Genomic DNA, 20,867 nt, shown 5'->3' with positions numbered 1-20,867 from the left:
CTCCAATAACTTAACTAACAATTTCATAATTTTCATAAGTGATAGCCAAATAATTAGGTGAAATTTCTTTGCATGTGTAGAGAAATCTGGAAGTTTCCAGTTTCTTAAATTACAGTATATAAAAATGATACAACATATGGTCAGCAGGACTAAAAAAATAAAATGACAGTTTCCAAATATATTTTCTACCTTGTTTTAACAGTTCAGTTTATAATCTAACAGCATCCCACTTATAAGAGAAGTTGGTTTAAAAAAATTATCTGATGTGATAGTTTACCATATTTCACAGTATCTTAAATAGCTATGGATTTTAAACATAAAACAAAATTCAGTACCAATCAGGTGACTTAGTTAAGTTGAACACATTACCAAATTATCTTATAAAGATAATCATTCAATTCTGGGGTCAGAGCCAAGATGGCTCAGTAAAGCCAGGAAGCTGCTCCAGCTTTCTGAGTTCCCCTCAAAAAATACATGAAATATGCATTCCAATTAAAAACACTAGAGAATGTAGGAATAAATGGCATTTTCCTTAAAATGATAAACAACATCTATCTAAAAATCAGCAAAGAGTATTTGTAATGGGGAGAAGTTAGGAACATCCCCAATAAGATCAGGAGTAAAATATGGTTGCCTATTATTGCCACTGTTGTTCAGTGTTACACCAGAATTCTTGGCTCTAGCAAGAGAAAATGAAAAAAAAAAAAAATGAGACATTAGAGTATACACTGAGGAAATACAACTATCACTCTTTGCAAATGAGATAATGGTATGTTGATACACTCATAGTTATTTCTTAAGAGCTTAAGAATAGATTGTATGACATGAAAGAGATTGATACCACATGTCAGTCCAGTGTGGCGTGCCCTCATCATTTCTGCATGTTACTAATGAAGCCCAGCAATTGTAGACAAAATAAAACATTTGAATTCCTGTCAAGACAAACTCAGGAACTATATGAACACAATTATAAATAATGTCAGATCTAAACAGTTAGAAAAACATCAGTTCTTCATGAAAAGACAAAATTAATGTAATAAAAATGGCAATTCTATATAAATTAGACTACTTATTCAGTTTCATACCAATCAAACTGCAAAACATCATTTTACGAAGTTTGAAAAGATCATAAAATTCATTAAAATTCATCTCAAGTCAAGGTAAAGAATATCAAGAGAATTAAAAAAAAAAAATGCAAAGCTTGGTAGCCTAGCAGTATCAGACCTAAATTTTATTATAAAGCAGAGTCATCAAAATCATTTGGTTACTAAGAAAGAGAATGGTAGATCAGTGGAATAGGTTAGATACACATAATATAATAATTAATGGCTCTTGCATTTTACTTTTTGATAAGTCAAAGACTCCAGCTTCTAAAATAAAAACTCACTATGGGATAAAAAATTTCTGGGAACATTGAAATATAATATGTCAGAAACTCGGCATAAACCTATCTCACACTCCATACCAAAATAAAGTCAAAATGAGTAGATGGTTTAGGCATAAAGGATGATACTATAAGCAAATCAGTAGAGCAAGGTATAGTTTGCCTATCAGTTTTCTGAAGAAGGGAGCAATTTATGGCCAGAGAAGAACTAGAGAACAATATGAAATGTAAAATAGGAAATTTTGATTACATTAAGTTACAAAGTTTTTGCACAAACAAAACCAAGATTAGAAGGGAAACAAAGAGCCAATATTTCTGATAAAGGATTCATTTCTAAAATATATTTAAAAATTGATTAAAATTTATAACAATACAAGCCAGTCCCCAATTGATAAATGATCAAAGAATATGAATAAACAACATTCAGATAAAGAAATTAAAACTTCTGTAATCTTGTAAAAATATTCTAAACCACATTGATTAGAGAAATGCAAATTAAAACAACTCTGAGGTGGTGCCTCATATTTATTGGCTAAGATAACAGGACAAGATATATATATATTTGGGAAACTGGGACACTATTGAATTGTTGGTGACCTTGTAAACTGAACCAACTATTCTAGAGAGCAATTTGGAACTACACTAAAAAGATTATAAAACTCTGCATACTCTTTGATCTAGTAGTGCCACTAGTGTGTCTATGTCCCCAATAAATCATAAAAAAGGGAAAATGACCCACATGTGCAAAAATGTTTGTAGAAGCTCTTTTTGTGGTGGCAAGGAATTGAAAAATAAATAAATGTCCATCAATTAGGAAATGATTGAATAAGTTATGTTATATGAAAGTAATGGAATATTATTTTTCTAGAAAAATGATGAACAAACTGATTTTAGAAAGGCATGGAAAGATTTACATGAACTGATGCTGATTGAAGCAAGCAGAACTAGCAAAACATTGTTCATAGCAACAAGTTAAGGCAATGATCAGCTATAAGACTTATAGGCTTCTCAGTGGTTCAGTTGATCCAAAGCAAATCCAATAAACTTTGGATGGAAAACTCCATTCACATATAGAAAGAGAACTATGAAGACTGAATGTAGATTAACACACACTATTATCACCTTTTTTTCCCTAATGGCTTTTCCCTTTTATTCTGATTTTTCTTTCCCAACGTGATACATATGGAAATATGTAAAAAATGAATGTACATGTATAACCCCAAAATATTTAAATATATCTGGGCAAAATTAACAATAATAATAATAATAACTTAAAAAACCCTTTATCTTAACTATGTTAGCAATTTATACTGATCACATTTAAAACTCTGTTTAAAATAATCACATGTGAAGTAATTACATGTAATTAAGAGAATGACAATAATAACAGATTCATAGTGCTTGCCATATACCAGATACTGTGTTAAGCACTTTACAATCATGTAATCCTCACAAAAATACTGAGAGGTGGATGCCATTATTTTATTTTACCCCTTTAAATAACAGTACAATCACATAGCTAATAAATTTCTCAGACTGGTTTTTAATTCAGGATTCCCTGATTTATGCATTTTCCAGCAGTTTCATGCTGTAATAGCAAACAGCAAATGTATTTTTGCATTGAATTCTGCTATACCACAATTATCCTTATAGAAAGACACAGTCCATACTCTGGTTTTCATTTAGTTCAAATTTCAAAGAAATAAATCAAATCCATATTTATCTCATTAAGAGTTAACATTTAAATCTCAATTTGTCTAAAAGACATTTACTCAACACTTCAAAATAAAAAGAGTTCATTATCATCAATAAACTCATCTTTAAAGATACCTGGTGGTAATCTACAGATCCAGATAAATTTTTACTATTTTCTCAAAGAACTGGATCATTTTTTAGACCCTAATACCCTTTATCTATCCTAGAGGTTTTCCAGATAAGGACAAGCAGCAGACTCACTTCCCCATTTGTTAAAAGGGAAATTATTTGTTTGGGTGTTTATCCTAATTAAAGAGGCAAAAGTAAGTCAAGGTAGCAACACAGAGATTGACTAATCACTAGAGATCAGTGATGGTTTCAAGACAGGGCTAACTAGATTTTATTGGGAACTTCCATAATGATATAAAGAAAGTTCAGAGAGGTTAATAAGGAAAAAAAAAAAAAAAAAAAGAGGTTGGTCCCTTGCATCTCAGTTACTCCCCAAGGTAGGAAAATAATTATTAATTTTCAGTAGGAGTAACATCACAGATGGGAATACGTGACAAAACTGACTGACAAGCAGAGCCAGGAATGCTCAATCAACATGACTTTCAATAGCTTCACAGATGATTTCTGTAAAAGGCTACATTTAAATATTACCTCTAACATTACCCTTTCATCTATTTCATCATTTTACACACAAAAACATTTCAATACCCATAGAATTGACTTGAATGACAAAAGATGTCTTGGTCTCTGTGACTTTCCACATGATTCTGCTGCATGACATCTCTCTAGATTTCTTTCCTCTCCTCCTACTTGTATAGCCACTCCTTTTCAGTCTCATTTGTTGGATTTTCCTCCAGGTCCACTTTTGATAGTACACCAAAGCTCTGACATTGACTTCCACATTTCCTCTCTATTCATGGTCTTCTGAATCTTTTTGTATTATGAACCACTTCTCAGAATGTTTTAAAAGCATAAAATATATAGGATTACAATGGAAACCAATCATATTTAAATACAATTGTGAAAATATTAAAAAAGAAATTATCTCAGGAACCACAGTTTATGGATACCTATTCTATTACTATCTATACTAGTGATTTTATCAGTTCCCATGTAATTTAAATGACTATCTCTATGCAGATGATTTTCAGATTTATTTATCCATCTCTGTCCTTTGAATGGAGCTTCAGTCTCTGATGACCAACTGCCTCTTGGACATTTTCAGCTGAATAACTCCTGCTATCTCAAATCCAGCATGTTTAAATAAAAACTCATTATCTTTCCTTAAAAATCTTCTCTAGTTCTAACCTAATCTAGTATTTTTCGAGGCACTACAATCCTCCCACCAACATTACCACCCCCAGTCACTTAGGCATAAGAGCTCAGTATCCTACTTGATTACTTACTCAAACTCATCCTACATATCCAAATTACTGCCAATTCTTGTCATTTCTTTACGTCTTCTTATCTTCACTCACACAGCTACCACCATTATGTAGGTCTTTATCATCTCACACCTGGTCTATTGTAGCAGGCTCCTAATTAGTCTTCCTGCCTCAAATTTCTCCCCACTCTGATCTATCTTCCACTTGGCTGCCAGTGTGATCTCTATAAAAGTGGAAGTGTAACTGTCATCTCTACTCATCCTATCCATAATCTCCAAGGGTTCATTATTATCTCAGGAATAAATATACTAACCTGGATATATGATGAAGCACTTCTCCCCCATGCCTGGAATGCCTTCCCTGGCCCAGTTCCAATTCCATCTATTGTCGAACTCTTTATGCCATCATTTGGAATTTTCTTGGCAAATATATCTAGAAATCTGGTTTGTGCCCATTTCTTCTTCAGCTCATCTTATAGAGAAGGAAACTGGGGTGCACAAGAATAAATGATTTGTCGGGGGTTACATAGCTAGTAAGTATCTAAGGCCCAATTTGTTTCTCTGTTTCTCTGTCTCTCTTTTGTCTCTTTGTTTATTTTTTTTCTTTCTGACTGTCTGAATAGATTTAACATGCTTGTTTACTGACCTTAGTCATTATCTAAGCCAATCATTTTTATAAGAAGAAATTGAAACCTAGGAAAATTAAATAAATTGTTTCTAGCCACACATCTAATAAATGGTAGAGTAAGATACAAAACCAACATTTCCAGAATCCCAGTTTCATTCTTTTCCACAATAATTCACTATATTCCTGAAGAATCTTAAAGTGTCAGGATACTTTTCTTCATATTCATGAAAATTAATATATATATATAAAGTCATCCAAAGGTCTTATTTGTTCATGTCAAAAGTAGGGGAAAAATCAATCACCTTAAGACATCTTTCTTATTAGTCTCATCTCATATCAGTTGAATGATTTCATTTGTGATAAGCACTTCTTCCAATTTTAATTACCCAGAAACTTCAGCATATTCTATCCAATCATTTTATTCTATTTAAGCAATATTCTATTGTTCTCCTATTATCAATCCATTTCCTTTCTTTTTTAAATTTAATTTGGTTCAGAAGCATTCTATTTAATTTCATGTTTGAGAAGAAATCAAACCTGATATTTAGTAAGGTCTAGCTCTTGACTTATACTTTATAAGCATATAGGATAATTAAAAGATAGAGTCCAATGTGTCTCTACTTAACCTGCCAAAAAAATTGGCTATGATGAAAAACACTAGCTTAAAAAACTTTAGTTTTTCATTGTCCTCTTCTGGAACATTCTATAAAGGGACTTTGATTTTAAGGTAGTGACTTTTTATTAGCTAGATGTCTCTATTGGAAAGGACACTGAGTGTTTGTTTGCTAAAGCCATTTGCTTTGTTAGCTATTTTTGAGATTCCTGTGATATTTCTGCAACTTTTATATCAGTTAAACCTCTCCATCATGATATTGTAAGAGTGCAAGCCTTGAAATCAAAACAATTAAATCTAAATATATGGCTCCAAGATACACTCATTGTGTGGCCTTGGGTAAATTACATTTATAAACCTCAGTTTCCTCATCTATAATATTAGGGTAATTATTCTTGAACTACTTAACACAGATTGGTGTGAATTATATTCTTTGGGAACTAAGATGTTATGAGAATATAATTATTAAGGTGTCAGTGTCAATGATTTTGCTTCTACTTTTATTTGATATTTTATTTAAATAAGCCAGGTTATAGTTATTGTAATTACTGTAACTTATGGAAGTAGTATCTTTTCAAACTGATATTTATCTTGACCTTTGCTCTATTCAGCTAATGCTCTGATTATAGAGAGCTATCAGATTTTCAACTGAATACTATGTTGGTAAATATCCTCTTCATGCTTATTAAGACAGTAATCAGCTACATTTTCTTTTCTTTTTAAAATTTAATTATTTTACTCTGAACTTAAGAAATAAAACAAGCAGTTCTATAATATAGTAAAAGACAAAAAAAAATTAATTATACATGAAACTGCACAACTATTATGTACAACTTGCTATTCCTTTTAAGTACAAAATAAAATTATCATGTAATTTTCTGTTCTCACCCATCCCCACCTTTTTCTTCTCCCTTAAGCTTCCAGAGTTGACTACCTTTAGATATAATTATGTATATACATATATGTATATTCTCATTATAACTTCTATTTATTAGTCCTTTCCCTGTATTAGGATAGTATCTCCCTTTTGTTAATTTTTGTAATTACTTTCAATATTGATAATAGTCAAAATGATTATTATAGTTATTATTGTAGTCACTCAAAGTGTTCTTAAAAATATTAACACAACAACATTGTGTTTGTTCTGCTTATTCTGTTCTTCATTATTTCATTTATCCTTATTTTCTTTAACATCACAAAGCTCATCATTTCTTATAGAACAGTAGTATTTCATAATAATCACATACTACAATGCTAAAAATTGTTAAGAAAACTAGAAAGCAATCTGGCAGAAACTGGACATCAACTACTATCTGTATTTATTAAGCTAAGATAAAAATGTATAACATGCCCCAAAATGAAGAGAGATACTACAAGAAAATTTTAAGAGCTTTATTTTCTGTTATAATAGTTGAGTTTTTCATACTTAATACTTTACCAAATTATTTTGTTCCCTTTTCATGAAGTATTCATGATATAAATGTGCAGCTTTTGAGAAAGCTTACAGACTAAGAACTCACAATCTTTTTTGTGAAGAGTATTTTCCATTGTAATCTAAATAATTTTCATATGTCACTTTTGTTATGCTGGTATAGCTTAGGACTAAAGTACATATTCATTGCATTTGGAGATTTTTGTCAAGTTGTTCTGAGAACATTTTTTACTTTTTGTCCTTACAAGGAATGTTGTTTGCTGAATGGCCATTATGCTTCTTTTTTTGTTTATTTTTGCTCAAAACTGAGCAATACAACGTGATGTGATTCAGAATATATTCATATATTGTGTTGTCTTTGAGCATATAGTAGATGAAACTCCTTTAACTGACTTATTTGCTTTCCAAGGTGAGTCTATAAATATTCTTCCATTAACTTTCAACTTCTTTGATTTCCTACCTCTGTTCAAAGTTCCACTCAATCTTCAATTCCTTCCTGAGTTAGCAGTTAATATTTTTTCTGAAAATTGGCTAAAAGACATTTGCAACCAAAAACTTCTAGTTGTCTCTGTTGGCACTTCCCATCCTTCAACACTCTACGGTAAGATCTCTGTTGAAAAATGTTTGGTCATTGCACTCATTTCTTCTTTTATGAATGGATGACCTGGGACCCTGGCAACTGTTTATCCTTTCCACTTTTCCTGCCCCAATCTCACTACCCTTCAATTAAGGAGCTATGATATCTACTCATACTTGTCAGTGAAATTACATGCTTGGTTAGGTGAATCTTCTTATCTGTATGATAAAAGACAAATCACTTTATTTTTTATCTTCCTCATTTCCCTCAAAATCGGAATAATAATAATACCTATCTCTCTTGTTATTTAGTCTTTTTCAGTTGTATCTGATCTTTGTGATCTTTTGGGGGTTCTATTAGTAAAGATAGTAGAAAGTTTTGCCATTGCCTTCTATAGTTTGTTTCACAGTTAAGGAAACTGAGGCAAATAGTAACAAATAACTTGCCAAGAGTCCCACTTCTAATAAGTATCTGAGATCAGATTTGAACTTAGGTCTTCCTGACTCCAGACTGAGCACTCCAGCCCCTATGCCACCTATTTGCCTTTAACCTATTTCTCAGGGTTAATTTTGTGAGATGATATCCGTTAAGTATTTAGCCTAACAGTATCTGGCTTATAGTGAGTGCCAAATAAATTCTTATTTCTTTCCTTCTCCACATAGAGGAGTTGAGACTGGTTAAATATGTATATTAGAAGTTCTGAGTTACACTAGGTTAAACCAATCAACTCTCTATACTATTTAAAATTTATATGGTGACCTCTTGAAAATGAAGAGAGATAGGGACCAGATTGTTTAAGGAGGTGTGAGCTGGAGTAAGTGACAAATGGAGAAAATCAAAACTTATGTGTTTATCAAAATTGAAACTAGGTCCATGAATATCCATAAAACCTAGATGATCTAGAGTCCAACTTCTCATATCATAAGTAGAGCTTCTTAAATTGTTTCCACTAACAATCCCTTTTTACCTGAGAAATTTTTATGTGATCCCAGACATAAAGGTATATAAAATGTATATATAAATCATAATTTTGTGATCCCCAATTTCATATAGTCATGATTCACGATTTAAAAAACTTTGATTTAGAGACTCAATTCAATTTGAGAGACAGATACACACAGAAAGAGTAGAAAGAAATAGAGATGGGGGAAACAGAGGGACAGAGACAGAGACAAAGAAACAGAGAGAAATAGAAAAAGAAGAAGGGTGAGAAAAAAAAGGGAGGAAGAGAAAGAAAGAGAGAGAATTTACAATATCTATATTTGCTTTCATTTTTTAAATTGTAAGCTTCTTCAGGGCAAGAACTGTCTTTTGCCTTGTTTTATAGTCCCATAATTTATTACAGTACCTGACACATAGTAGGAACTTAATTGATGTGACTAATTGATGTGTGGAATACTAAGAAGACTAGTTTAACTGGATTATAAAGTATGTGAAGAGAATTTGTATAAAATAACACTAGAAATGTAGGTAGCAACCAGATTGTAAAGGGTTTATAATCCCAAAAAAGAACTTTCTATTTCATTTTAGAGGTAATAGGGTACCATCTGAATTTGTTGAGTAGAATAGTGAATCATAGCCCTTGGTGAGGCTCATGATTGACACCTCTCTAGCTTGGCAATAGTTGCCAGAATTTATACTCTATTTATATACATATCAAGAACTGATGGTCAGCTTCATGTCCTGATAAGACACGTGAGTAGGATTTTGAGACATGGACAAGACTTTCACAAGCTGGGCAGGCATAGATGGGCTGTGATCTATATTAATAAGGGATTGTTTCCAAATTGATTAGATCAGTTTGGTATTTGATTAGTTTCCCATTAATTCTACAAAACTTTGAATCATGTAATACCATGGTCTAAGAATTAAAATTATAAATAGCAAAAGCCATTGTAATAACACATAGTCAATGGTATGAGCAGACTATTTTACCGATTATTACTTGTTTGTGAGATGTGATATAAAAAGATAGCTATGACCTAAAAGTAAGGTAAGACAGTAAAAAATGCTAGAGAAGAAATGGATAACCCACGCATTATGCTGATACTACATTCTAAAACAAGAAGCAATTTTAAGATGGATTGGTCCTCAATGAAATGTTTTGGGGGAAATGCAATTACAATAGCAATAGCCACCATCATAATAAAAGTAAATTATATATTGCTCTAAAACTTGTAAATTATTTTATCTATATTATTATCTCATCTGTCTCCCAATAACATTGTGAAATCAGCACCATAGATACTAATCCCATGTTACTGAGTAAACTTGTTACCCACATTTATAACTATTAAGAATCAGAAATACAACTGATATCTTCCTGACTCAAAAAAAAAGGCATTAAGTCATATGATATTGATGGGTGTACAACAAAGCTCCGTCAAAGCATCAATAGAATGTGGGGGTTGGGAAAGAAAGAAAAATAACATTTACTTGGGGCTTGATCTTCTGATTGAGCCACACATTATTAAACTATGTTGGCCAATTTCAAATTAATGAGAAGACTATAAATAATAGATAACATAATTCCATTTCCAAATTCAATATATAAAAATTATCATTTAATTTTTTGAAATATTTTTGTCCAAATAATATTCACACATTTCTAATATACCCACTCCTACTTTTCACCTTTACTCTTTTGTAGTTATGAACAGTAACTATGACTGTTAGAAAGGAATTACATTTTAAGATCTTACCAATGCATAATTGAATTAATTGCTTACTTTTTCGGGAATGGAAAGTAGTTGCTTTTTTAATTTTTTATTTATTTAGTTTTGCTGAGTTATTGGGGTTAAGTGACTTGCCCAGGGTCACACAGTTAGGAAGTGTTAAGTGTCTGAGATCAGATTTGAACACAGGTCCTCCTGACTTCAGGGTTGATGCTCTATTCACTATGCCACCTAGCTGGCCCAATTAGTTGCTTTTTTATGAACACTAAAGATAGTCCAGAACATTTAAATCTTTTCTGTTCAAGTACGAAGGCAAAATCTTCTCACAGCTCCTTTCTATTACCAAAATGAACACAAGAGCCATGTCTGAAGGTGGACAGAAAAGAGAAATTAGTCAAGATTCTATGATTCTATGATCTTACAACCCATTCACAGTATCATTCAAGTCTGTGTCTAGTGAAAACATTGTTCTAATCAAGTCAGTAAATTCCTGTAGAAAAATCATTCAATTTATCTGATGTTTTTGCATTAAATGAGTAAAATTTTAATTTATTAATTGAATTTTTCAGGTTTTGTTTGGTTGCTGTATCATGTAAGCTAAATTAGGCCCACTGGTCTTATGAATTAGAATGGAGAGTTCAGAAGTTCAGGGAATTTTAAAATGAAGAAGTTTAATTAAATGCGATAACATATGCAAAGCACTTGGCAAATCTTAAAGTGGCATGTAAATGCTAACTATTGTTATTAGCTATTATTGATCATTTGAATTCCTTGATTTTCTGGCAAATGCCTTTCCAAATAATTGATTATATTTAAACTCAAGTGTCTATATTGAAAGGAAAAGGGAAAATTTATGAGCAAGAAATATGTATCCGAAAGATTTATTAAAGCACGGGCTTTACAGATAGATAGAAGTAGTGTTAGAATGTTATAAGGTTTATTTTCATTATTCACTTTGGGTTAATGGTAGGATGGTTTTCCAAATTGATATGAAGATGTGGTAGTTACCTAGACGGAAGCAAAGATAAAATAGATTTAAAGATAACTTTTTTGTATAGGAAGGATTCCATCTCTGATATTAGATAGGTATGTTCTGCCAGGGTGATGTGATGACTAGGAGGAAACAAGATTTTGCCTCTTCTTCCAGATCTGTACCTGGAAATCTTTAACAATAATAATTGGTTGAAAAGTTGAGAATGTGATCATAAAACTTTTTTCTGATTTACTCTTAGCTAAAAAGGAGTGTAGAGAGTAGCTTTTTGATGAATCCAGATATGAGGGGCAAATAGGTTGTTCAGTGGATAGAGTGACAGTGAAGTCAAGAAGACTGTTCTTTGTGAATTAAAATCTGGCCTCAGAGACTTACTAGTTATATGATCACTTAACCCTGTTTGTCTTAGTTTCTCTTCTGTAAAATGAGGTGGAAAAGAAAATGACAAATCACTCCAGTATCTTTGCTGTAAAAATTCCAAAGACATTCACAAAGAATCAGAAATGACCTAACAATAACTATAAAAAAGAAGTCATTTGGCCCCAGAAGGAAACTTTATGAGTGAGATTATTAGGGAATGTGAGGGAACTTTCTTGGATAAGTTAAGGATAAAAACAAATAAGAAAGGATACAAGATATATATTATTCATCTATCAAGTGGCACTAAAATAGTTTTGAAGTGGTTTCTTAAGGGATAAATAAAGGGAAGGAAAGAAATAAGGACTTACTATGGTTTAGGCACTATGCAAAATGCTGGAAGTGCAAAAACCAGCAAAAGGTCCATCCCTACAACACACAAAAGGGACCTGAAAATGGAGATGGATGGAAAGGAAGGACTTACTCAGTATGGAAATCACAGTTTTGAAGTCCAGAAAGTCAGGGACTAAACAAGCTGACCCATCCCTTCCACAAAATGGAAGATTCATAATAGGAGAAAGCAAGTATAGGGAGGATATTCCACAATATTTCAAGGTGAATATATTACAAGAGTGGTAGACTGTTCCAGGGCAAGGAGGTTGTTAGGTACTTAGGAAAGTTCCAGGATGAAACCACAATGGCAGAGTGCCCATAGGCTAAGATTTGATCTTTTCTTTTTGATCACTTTATCTGGGACATATGCATGCATATTTTAGTACAGATAATTTTATAACTTAAGGTTCCCTAACATTTTAATCTTCAATATCTTCTATATCTTATCTTCAAAAATTGTGTGCCAGGTCAAAATATAAGTTTAATGGTGCAAGATTGAATTTCTCCATTCACAGAACTGTTATTCTTATCTTTAGTATGCATATCTTTAAAGAGAAAAGTTTGATTATTTTGGTGCTGTATTTTGTTCCATAAAAAATATCAGTCTTCCTACGTATAAAAGTATATCAAATATAACAAGATCTTAATTTTTCTCCTTCTACAAGACTTGCTATTGTATCTTTCCAATGGAGTCTTGGGACCAACTATCATAAATGAAAGCAAAGCTGTGCAAAAAACTGGCAAAAAAAAAAAAAAAAAACTTTCCAAGATATTTTGAAACCTCAACTTCAGTGAGATGATGGCAATACCAAAATAAACTACTAAGTATCATATTAACATGGACATGAGATTTATTCAAAACAAATATTTTGATCTATTTCATCCTGATGGCAACTAGGGACTTTATTGAAGACATATTAAATCTCTAAGAGATATGTATATGTATTGTCTGCCTGTATATGTTTAAATCCAATATACTATAATAGTCATCGACTGATAAATCACATTTATCCAAAATTAGAGTCTGTAACTGAAGTCATCCCACAAATAATACTAGAATGGACACTATAGTTGAAGCCTTGTCGAACAGTCACATGGCTTAAGTGAGTAGAACAGAGTACATAATTAATTACTGCCTGGAGAGATGAAACAGAAATTTTCCACAAAATTGACAGAAGCAGCACTTCAAAGATCAAGATCACAGAAATTTAAAATTTGAAGCAGTAGGATACAATGGCCAATACCTGATGAAGAACAGCAGTATAGCAGGTAGGAAAAAAAAATAATTTAAACTCAAATGCCACTGTCATTTCAAATCATGGAGGCAAAATTTTTGAAGGTATCAGATCCTATAAAGCTTCCTTTATAATAGTCTTTCAACCAGTGAAAAAAAAATTACTCATTAAGTATCTGGCTTTTTTATAACTGTTACATAAATAGACAGTTTGTAAAACCAAATTTCATATTTAATGCTGCTATTGTTCATAAATGTTGAAATTTATATTGACATTCAAAGCTCTGCACAGACACTCTCAATTCTCATTTTCAGACTTAATTTATATTAGTCTTTTTTAATACACATAATAGTTCCAACAAGCTAGACTATTTGCAGGTAAATATACACTAGTGTGTGTGTGTGTGTGTGTGTGTGTGTGTGTGTGTGTGTGTGTAATTAGAATTTCTCTCCCTTGGCCTTAACCTTTTGAATTTTTATCTATTCCTCAAAATCCAACTCAAATGACATTTCCTCTAAAAAACTTCTCTTGTTCCCCACAAATTGATAATGATCTTAACTGCTCAGATATCCTAAAACACTTTGCTTTATAATTTGATAAAAATTTGCTGTCTAATATTGCCTGTTATAGCCATCTTTCTTTGTGTTTGATCCTGATAAGATTGTGAACTACTTGAACAGGAATTATGTCTTTTGCATTTAAACTGTGCATACCTGTCAGTGTCTGGTATACTACTCTGTCTACAGTAGATGCTTATTAAATTTTGTTATATTTTTATTTCCTCTACTCTCAGAAATTAAACTTCATGTATCTCCATAGGCTTTGTGTCAGAATAACTGCATTACTTTCAGCTTCATTAAGGAGATACAAGATGAGACACACACATACACACAAACACACACACATACACACACACACACACACACACACACACACACAGAACACACACACACACAACATCTAGTTCAGCCAAAATCTAAGCAAAGGGCCCATCTACAACATCTACTCTTATCTATATAGCCTCCTTTTGAATACCTCAAGTGAAATGATTGGAAGTTAATACAGTATTATTGTCAACACAATCATCTTAAACTGTAAAATGTATTTTTGGTTTTATAGTTAGTTGAATTAAAAATGTAAAAATAATTAATTTAATTTAAATGTTGAAATGTTAAAAAAAAAAAAAAAGTTATGTTACTTCTTGCAGTTGCTTATTTGGTTGGGTTCCATTCCCAGATATGTCTATTCTCATGGACCATTTTACAGCTAATTATAAAATTATAAAATAATTATAAAACTACTCCTTTCCTTTAACAAAAAAAAGTGACTCTTAGCAGAAATAGAAATTCACATGAGACAATCATCCACATTTATATGCAATTTACTGAGCACTTAACTATATCATCTTATTTAATCCTATCAGTGATATATGTAGATACTGCAAATATATTATTCCTTTTGTAAATATGGACAGCAAGGATCAAAAAGATTGTGATTTTCACAGGCTGTTTGTTAGAGCTAGAATGTGGAAAAATCAGAAGTTGAACCTTAGTTTTAAGACTCAGTTTCCTTTCTGATATCTTCTTTGAGAAACAGTGCCTTAGGCAACTTTTTTGAGATCTTAAATTGCTGATCAAGCTCTAATCTGCATCAGTAATTACACTTTCCTCCTTGGAGCATCTGCCCTAAAGTTAGGAAATTTTGAATTCAAATCCCACCTCAGACACTGGTGATATGACCCTGGGCTGATCACTTGACCCAATATGCCTCAGTTTCTTTATCTATAAAATGAGTGGACAAGGAAATGGCAAACCACTCTAATATCTTTGCCAAGAAAATTCCAAATGAAGCCATAGACAATTGGACACATTGGAAAGGACAATACAAAAATGAAGCCATGGGTCCTAAGATCAAACTAAACAGAATAAAAAATTAAATTACCTCACCAAAATAAATAACATATATGTATATGTACATATGTGTACATATAAATTGAAATATATAAATATATATATATATATATATATATATATATATATATATATATATATATATATATATATATATATATATATAAAGCAGGTGAAGTCATTCAATTTCCTTTAGTACAATGTTTTCTAATACATTAAAATAGCAACAGATCTACTTTCAGCATTTATTACAGCATTGTGCAAGCTATGAAGAACCAAAGAAGCATTAGAAATTTACCCTACCCCCAGGAATTTACAATCTAGTTAGAGGTTTGACTATGGCCTCATTATCTTTTCAGATTTAAATGCATTCTAATTTGTGTGTGCATGTATTTGTATGTAATACACAGATGTATTTGCATAAGTAAATTGTCACTTTATTCTGCTATTTAGTGGTTGGAGGCTTGGGTTAAAGTGCAACTCACATGTAGCTCTAACAACAGAATTTTAAATTAGGGTTAAAAATGCACAGTTGCCTTAGAGAAATCCTCTTTAACACTGCCATCTGGAGTTATTTCTGAAATTATTATTCATTTTAGTATTCTACATAGTCAAGTTGAACAATGCTAATTTTAATTCAATAAACACTTACTTTTCTTATAAATCCACATTTTTACTTCCCTGTGAACTTTCAGAGTGTAATACTCAGCAAAAGAAAAGATTTTTTTTTTTCTTTATCATATAAAAGTTTCAACACATGTCTGGCATCATTGCTGGATTCCAATGATGATTGTTTTAAAGTTATTCTCCAGACCTTCCTATTTTTCAGATAAAAAAAAATAGAATGTATTCATTTTTTCTGAGGCTTGTTTTTTGGTACAGTTCTCCTAAAAGTTAATCATTTAAACAGAAGAAATGAATAAGAAACTGCAGACTCCAAATTTTACCAATGTGATTTTTGGCAGTCCTCTAGAACTGAAAATGAGGGTCACTTGAAGGACTATAGAGAGATGAATAGTAAGAATGAGAAGCTGTAGGGCATTGCAAAGGAGGAATTTATGCCTACATGGGAAAAGAGCAATAAGTATATTTCCAGAGAAATTTGTGACCAGAAAAAGAAATAAACAAAAACAAAAAAACAAAAAAAATTTGGTCCTAGAAATTACAGATGGAGTCTGCATGTTCCATTAGCATGAATATAAGCCTGAGAAAATTTGAATAAAACCTCTAGCATTTTGGGATTGCTCCCTATTAAATATTCAAGGCAGATTATGGGTGAGATCAGTACAGATTGGATATTAATGCACTATGGTCTATAACATCGGAAAGAGTTTCCATATTAGTAAGATCATAGTTCCAAATGAGTAATGTATACTATTTGCTTCATTAGCAAAATGAAAAGAAAAATATTTTTGTCATGTAATACAATATATTTTCCAATAATTTACAAATTAAATCTCATCATACCCTTTAGTCCAGGCTTGCTAAATGCTTAATTGCATCTCCACAGGAAAGTTAAAACTCTTTCAGATGTATATGTCAGTAAATTCCTTTTTATGCAACTAAATGTACAGTGGATAGAACATCAACCCTGAGTCAGGAAGATCTGTATTCAAATGCAGTCTCAAATAATTACTAGCTATGCTGTCCTGGGGAAGTTACTTTACTTCTGTCTTCTTAGCTCCCTCATCTGTAAAAATAGAGATAATAGCAATATCTACCTTTCAGGATTATTGTAAGTGTGAAATGAAATGAGATGTAAAACACTTAGTTCAGTACCTGGCATACAGTGTTATATAAATGTTAGCTGTTGTTAACAATGATTGGTCAGTGAGAGACCTGTCCTCAAAACATTCAATATATTTAGATTCAGCTTTTTTATTCTCTGTCTATTTGGTTTATGGCAAGTGAGACAATGTCTCTGAGACTCAGTTCCCTCTGTAAAGTGAGAAGGTTAAACCTGATGATCCCTTCCACATCTAAATCTTATATTTCTGTTAAACATGAAAGAAACTGTAGTTCTGACACTATATATACTTTAATTTCATTTAATTTGTAAAATGAACTTTAGAAAAAAAATGGCAAATTACTCCAATATCTTTACCAAGAAAATCCTCAAAAAGCATCATGAAGAATAGAAAAAAATTGAAAATGACTGAACAAAAATGTATATGTACATAAATTTTCATATATAACATATAGCACACACACAAATATATATAAATAATTATGCATATATGCATATACACATATGTTTTGCTTTTGTTGTTTTTGAACCATTTTTTTCTTCTTGGCTTGTTTTTTAAACCTCAACATCGCCATATAACAACAACAACAAAAAAATTATTTTTGTTTGTTTATTCTTCCAGTCTCTTTCTTCATTTTGAATTATATTAAAATTAAATTCTACACACTTCTAGGGAGGAATATCTCCTATTATCCTATTGGTCTTTATATCTCAGGTTGGGCACCTGCAAACTTTCAATGCTCTTAAAGTATGGTAATGCCCTCCCTTCTGAGTTCTGCAAGTTTCTGACAGAGATTTGGTTCGATTGACTTATTCTGAGTTTCAAGTTTTGTTAGATTGCTATTAGATATAGTCCTTAATAACATGTTGGGAGTTTCTGCAGGTTCAGTGACTGAATTGTATATCCTTCAATAGACAATTATTTCTGTATTAATAACTATTTTCAAAATATATTCAGGGATATTTTTCAGCATTCACTTTTGCAAAACCTTGTGTTTGAAATTTTTCTCCTTCCCTTCTGCCACCTCCTCCCCTAGACAACAAACCATTCAATATGTTAAACATATGCAATTTTTCTATACACATTTCTACATTTATCATGATGAGCAAGAAATATCAGCTCAAAAAGGAAAAAAAATAAGAAAAAAGCAAATAAAAAAGCAACAAAAAAGGTGAAAAAAACTATGTTGTGATCTACATTCAGTCCCCATAATCCTCTCTCTGAGGGTAGATGGCTCTTTTCATCACAAGATCATTGGATCTGGCCTAAATCATCTTGTTGTTGAAAAGAAACACATCCATCAGAATTGATCATCGTATAATCTTGTTGTTGCAGTATATAATGATCTCCTGATTCTACTCACTTCACTTAGCATTAGGTCATGTAAGTCTCTCCAGGCCCCTCTGAAATCATCTCGCTGATTGTTTCTTATAGAACAATAATATTCTATAACATTCATACACCATAACTTGTTCAGCCATTCTCCAACTGATGGGCATCCACTCAGTTTTCAGTTTCTTGCCACTACAAAAAGGGCTGCCACAAACATTTTTGCACATGTGGGTCCTTTCCTCTTTTTTTATGATCTCTTTGGGATTCAGACACAGTAGAGATAACTGCAGGACCTAAGGCTACAGCTATACGGAGTTTCATAACCTTTTACATATTGTTCCATATTGTTCTCCAGAATGATTGAATCTGATATAGTTATTATTCTCTAGACTTTTAGCACAAGTTGAGGCTTGAACTGAGTGCTTTTTCTCCTCCTGAGATGATACCCACATAGTTCACATTTGCTTTGGAACTTATTCCTCATGCAGTGCACAACTGTGGCCCTGTAAAGCATGACTTCTCCTCAGTAAACATAAACCTATGATCAAGTACCCTCCAGAAAGATCTAGAAAACATCAGACTGAATTGTGATTTGGTAAGCATTAGCGCAATGTACTATGCATTATGTTAAACAATTGGGAGAGGATGCAAATTGAATATATGTGTTTAAAGTTTACATAAAATAGGATTTGTAAGGAGTCACATTATAACTCACTGGAAGAAGTAAGAGCTGATGGTTGGGGTATTAAATCAAAAATCAGTTTATATATGTGTCTTCTGAATTGCAGTCTGTAATATGTGAATAGGATGCATAGATTTTTATCCAAGTGAACCTCAATTTTTTTTTATTCTGTAAAACAATGAGCTCCTTTTGTAAAATGTTCAATTTTTTAAAAAATAGAAATTATGTGATAGAATTGAATATGCTTTTTTTAATCTTTTAAAAATTATTTTTATTTTCCACATAAAATAATATTTTAACATTTGTTTTAAAAACTTTCAGATTTTGTCTCTTCTTCCCCACCCTTACCTATTGAGAAGTCGCATGTGAAGCTATGCAAAACATTTCCATAAAAGGCAGGTTGTGAAAGAAAACACGTATCTACCTCCCACATCACCCAACCCCCCAATATAAAACTTCAAGAAAAATAAAGTTAAAAAAGGAGTGTGCTTCAATCTGTATTCTGATACAATGAATTCTTTGTCTGGGTATGAATGGCATTTTTCATCATAAGTCCTTCAGGGTAGTCTTGTAGCATTATATTGATGAAATAACAAAATCATTCACAAATGATCAGCCCACAGAATTGCTGCTTCTTTGTACACAATACATTTCATTTTGTTTGAGCTCATGGAAGACTTTCCAGGTTTTTCTGAGAACATTCTGCCCATCATTTCCTATAAATGTATACTATTCCATCATAACCACATGCCACAATTTATTCAACCATTGTCCGATTGATGGGAATCTCTTCATGTCCAATTATTTTCCATGAGGAAAAAAACTGCCATAAATAGTTTTGTATATATAGGTTCTTTTTCCTTTTTTTTTTTTTTTTTTTTTTAAATCTCATCATTTGGGATTCATGCCCAGTGGAGGTATTATTAGTTAAAAGGATATACATGATTGTATAGATTTTGGACATAATTCATATCTTCTGATTATTAAGAGAGGAATGGCTCACTTTTTAAAATAAATTTGACTCAGTTCCCTATAAAATTGAGATATGAGGCCTTTATCAGAGAAAATTCCTTCAGTATTATTTCTCCCATTACTGTTGCTAACTATATCCCACATCCCCATTTATTTTATTCTCTCTCTCTTCCTTAACCTGATCCTCCTTAAAAGTGTTTTGCTACTGTTCTATCTCTTCCCCAAACATGGCTTCTCTTTTATCACCACATCCCCTTCTCTTATCCTCTTTCACTCCTACTTTCCTCCAGGGTAAGATAGATTTCTATATCTATATATTAAGTATTTATATTATTTTGTCTTTGAGCACTTGTCACCATTCCAACTCTCCCTTTCCTATCCTCCAAATACATTCCTCTCATACCCCTCAGTTTAGTATTTTTAAATATTATCCCTTCATATTTAGAGGAATATGTGCTCTCTCTCTCTCTCCCCCCCCTCTCTCTCCCTCCCTCCTCCTTCTAACCACCATGATAATGAAAAAAAAAAGTCTTTGTGTATTACAAGGATAATTTTCCCATGTAGGAATATAAGCAGATAAATCTTATAAAGGTCCTTGTGATATCCATTTCCTGATTACCCTCTTTTGCTTCTCCTGTATTTGAAAATGGAATTTTCCATTCTGCTCTGATCTTTTTATCAGGAATGCTTGAAAGATTTCTATTTCATTGAATATACATTTTTCCCTAGTGGATTATATTAAGTTTTGCTGGATAGGTGATTCTTGATTGCAATCCTACCTCTCTGGAACATCTTATTCTAAGCCCTCTGGATCCTTTAATGTAGAAGCTGCTAAATCTTTGGTTATCCT

Source organism: Antechinus flavipes, chromosome 1 (assembly GCF_016432865.1).
Source record: "Antechinus flavipes isolate AdamAnt ecotype Samford, QLD, Australia chromosome 1, AdamAnt_v2, whole genome shotgun sequence".
NCBI classification, from domain to species: Eukaryota; Metazoa; Chordata; class Mammalia; order Dasyuromorphia; family Dasyuridae; genus Antechinus; species Antechinus flavipes.
The sequence above is the reverse complement of the archived record's forward strand: the minus strand, read 5'-3'. Positions refer to the sequence as shown.